Here is a 4,527-nt window from a genome sequence, read left to right on the forward strand (position 1 = left end):
GAAGATTCGCCGGGGTGGCGTACTTAGCCAGCCATGCTTGCTTTTCCAGCTGCGAGCCAAGCTGCAGGAGCTGAGCTCTGGAGGTTCGTCGGGGTGGCATATTTAGCTAGCCACGTCCGCTTCTCAAGATACGCCGGCCGACGTTCCTCTGCTTTCCCGAAGTCCCTGTTGTCGCGGCCTGGTTTGTGAGCGCCCGATTACCGCGATCGGCACGTATGTGCACATGTACCCGTGAGGGATCTCCTTAGGCGCCTCATGCAAGAACCGGCGGTCACTAGGGTCACCACCGATCTTGTAGACGACGAATGCCGGTGAATTCGGCACTTACAGTGCTGCCAACGCAAATGGCAGCGGTGGACGGGACTGGAGTGGCATCTCTCCTTGGTGTGTCCCGAGAGCTGGTCTGACGGAGAGTGCGGTGCCTCATGATCTCTGGATCACCGGAGAGCGACACGCTCCAAAGTGTTCACCGGAGTTCTCGAGTGGCGGTGCAGCGAGTGAGCCACCATGTAGTTGATCTCCTGACGTAGGGACCTGGTGCGTTCTTCTGACGGGGCAGAGAGGTCTATCCCATCGAGCGCACCATCAGGCGAGAACCCCTTCCACCTGATGCCATGTGAACGGGTTCTGTGAAAAGAGCCGATGAGGTCGGGTTCGAGCATTGCTTTGACCTCGTCATACTTCTTCTTGAGCTCGTCGGTCAGATCCTCGTACGTGAGTGGAGTGCCGTCCGCCATCTCAGATGTAGATGGCGATGTGGTTGATGTCGAAGCTTGTCCCACCGGGCGTGCCAGAATGTGTTGCGGTCAGAAACCAATCGGCGAGCAACGACGGGCAACACAGTAGAGCTGGGAACAACTTAGGGCTGCGGCTGGCCCTGGTCCCTCCGAGCGACGGCCCGCAAAGCCTCTGGTACACACGTCCGATGCTGGTGCAAGGGCGTGCCACCTGACCTATACCTGGTCAGGAAGGTGATGGAGATGCCTCGCTTAGTTTCCTGCATGGCATACACGTAAACATTAAATACGAGCCTCGATCGGCTCTCAGGTTATCCTGTGAATCGGCTCAAGGAGCTGATCCACCCATGATTCGTACGAGGTGCACGAATATATGGTGGTCCTGCTTGATCAAGATAAAGCTAAAACGATCTACGACGATTTGGGGTTTTCACCGCATAATCGGATCATCCTACTCACGATTGGGCCTCGCGGTCACGTACGGTGATCGTAAACCGGCCCTAGACAAGGCCTAAAAACCAACACGAGGTTGATCCTCGGAACATCCTGTCTAGGGCTAGCAAACGACACCGTACGCGTCGCTGGATCCTCCAACCCTTTGTAAGGCTTAACTATTGCAGATATTAAACTAATCCTTGAAGAACAAGGAGCAACCGTAATGGATCGGATCTACTAAATAACAATCAAGCGGGGTGCCGCCCCTACACCTAAAATAGGTGTAAGGGCGGCTAGATGTATAAGGGTTGCACTACGACAGCATATGATACGAAGAACAATGCTAACCCTAACACATCTAAGATAACTACGTTGCTCGCCATAAAAAAGGCTTCAGTACGAGCAACGCATGAACAACAGGAAAAGCTTATGCTGCCTAGATCGCAAGATGCGATCTAGGCAGCATGATGCTTACCAGGAGGAACCCTCGAGACGAAGGAGTTGGCGATGCGCCGAGATTGATTTGTGCTGAACGTTGGTTGTTGTTTATTTCATAAACCCTAGATACAAACGTGGGAAAAATCCCCACCGTGCACGAGACAAACTCTAACTAACCGACACGTATCCTACTATATTACAGATACACGGGCTAACTAGCCCAAACTTTGCATAACAGGCCGATTCACGTATTTCTTCCATGTATATTCTTCAAATCCATCTTGATCGCGGCCCACCTCTGACTCGGTCAAATTCTGGTGATAACAGAAGTGAACATGGATATGTCAGCACACACATGAACATTAGCACCTGTATCAATCCACCAACATGGAGATTGAAATACCAAAAGAACAGTAAAGAGATTACCGTACCCATCAGCATTGCTAGCGGTCACAGTGTTGACTTGCCTCCCCTTTTTCTTGCGGTCTGCCCTCTCTGGACAGTCCTTAGAAAAGTGGCCAGCCTCTCCACAGGTAAAGCAGCTCAGATCTGCTTTGTTTATCATCATCTTCTTCTTGAAGGTTGTAGTCTTCATAGGCTTATTGAAGGAGGGCTTGTTATTCCCTTTGTTCTTGCTGTAGGGTTTCTTCTGCACCATGTTGGCGCTAGACTGACCCTCTCCTTTCTCAGTATTATCCTTAGCCCGAGCTTTCTCCTCAACATCAAGAGACGCTATCAGATTTTCAACTGATATCTCCTGTCTCTTGTGTTTGAGAGTTGTGGCAAAGTTCCTCCATGAAGGAGGCAACTTAGCGATGATGCATCCAGCCATAAACTTGTCAGGTAAGGTACACTTAAGGAGTTCGAGCTCTTTCGCAATGCACTGTATCTCATGAGCTTGTTCGACTACAGAACGGTTGTTTACCATCCTGATGTCATGGAAGCTCTCCATGATATACAGTTCACTGCCTGCATCGGTTGCACCGAATTTAGCATTCAGTGCATCCCAGAGCTCTTTACCATCTGTTATGTGCATGTACACATCACACAGACGATCAGCAAGAATACTCAGAACGCATCCGACGAAGAGAGTATTGTTTTCCTTGAACTTGTTCTGATCTTGGTCAGATATAGTTACTTCAGGTAAACCATCACTAACTTCGAAAACTTTCAGATGAGTAAGCCAGAGCGTGGCCTTAACTTGCCACCTCTTAAAGTGCACACCGGTAAACTTATCCGGCCTTAGTGCATCAGCAAAACCAGCCATTGTTAACTCAGGAAATTGCCTACAATTAGGTTTTTGGATTGTTAGATAATTAGGCACAATTTCCATGATTAATTCCAGAATATAAAACATGATGGCAGCAACTACTAACATGTGAAACTCAAACATACTAGATGCATTAATCAACATGAGTAGCAGCAGCGCAAACGATAAAGCATCCATCGCTAAACAGATCGAGATATGTCGCACGTACCGATCTGGTGGAGATGGCGGTGGAGGTGTAGCAGATGATGTCGCAGCAGTAACGTTGTTGATGACAACGTTGTTGACGACGGGGACGACGGGTCGAAGTAGACGGCGTTGAAGACGACGGTAGGCAGCACCGCCCGACTTGGACGGAAGGCGACCCGTGATGAAGATCTTGAGCAGTCGCGCAGAGCGCTTCCCAAAAACCTAATTCGCCCTCTCCCGTATAGGATCGCAAGGACGAGCGGTTCCGGAGACCTGCTCTCCCGTTCGCCGATGCACGTCGGCTCACGGGATGGAGTAGGCTACGATGGCGGCGCAAGCAGAGAGAGGTGGAAACCCTAACTCGTGTATTGGATGTGTTTCTGCGGTAGCCGGGCAGGAGATTATATAGGCTCGGGAAACCCTAGGCAACGTGGGCCACGCCCACATCGCACGAACGTTTCGAGTCGGTTACAGATAGCCCACGATCCGGGAGCGACCCGAACCGACCAACTGCGACGCGTCCGTCTAGGACTCTGTTCGTTTTCTTGAGCTGCAAAAAGTAAGGAAAGTCTCGGCTCGAGGCTCAATCCACTCACCACGAGCGCGGCGCGTGTCGTGTCGTGTCGTGTCGTGTCGAGACGAGGAGGAGGAGCGCGCGTGTAGCACTCCTATTCTCACTCACTTACTAGTGGTGAAACAACCCACCTTATAAGGTGGTCTAACTTCCTCCCAACTTTCCATGTGGGACTAAACTTCCCACCTCTTGCCACTCCCTAGTGAGCTGCCACCAACTTGGGCTCAAACTCACAAGGCTACCACTATGTGGGTTTTGAGATTTATAGAAAAAACTGAAATCTAATTTGGGCCACTAAAAGTGGGCCCAATATTTCAACACAGTCAGCTTGGGGTTTACGATCGAGGGCGAGGCGATTAGCTTAGCCACTCAAATCTAGCTCAAAAGCCATTGTGATGAGTGGGGGCAGGGTCGTCTGCGTGCGCGCGTAGCTCCACCGGCCGCCACCCGGCTTGGTCACGGCTTTTGACGACCGTTCGACCGGCCGGCCACCGTCGCAGTTTTTCCCCTGAATCCCTGATCCCCGTGAGCTCCACGCAGGCCTCCGCCGTGGCCAGTGGCCACATGTCCGTGCACTACTTCGTCGCCGGTATCCAGCAGCCAGCCTCGTTTTTTCTTGGTGTCTGTTGGATAATTAATATACGCGCGTCTGATCTCAGGTGGCAGAAAATCTGCAGATCAAGCCAGGACTAGCCTAGATACAGAGCCTCGCTGTATATTAGGGGCAAAACTCCAAGCTAGGCATGGCGACATTCGATCGCCACTGTCGGTTCCAGTGTAAAAGTCGATCAGTGCGCCACCATCATTGTTTAACGAATGTAACTTTACGAAAAATAGCAGCCAAAATATTGCCTAGACGCTAGTACCAGTGAACATAATCTCTGATT

Source organism: Lolium perenne, chromosome 4 (genome assembly GCF_019359855.2).
Source record: "Lolium perenne isolate Kyuss_39 chromosome 4, Kyuss_2.0, whole genome shotgun sequence".
Taxonomy (NCBI): domain Eukaryota; kingdom Viridiplantae; phylum Streptophyta; class Magnoliopsida; order Poales; family Poaceae; genus Lolium; species Lolium perenne.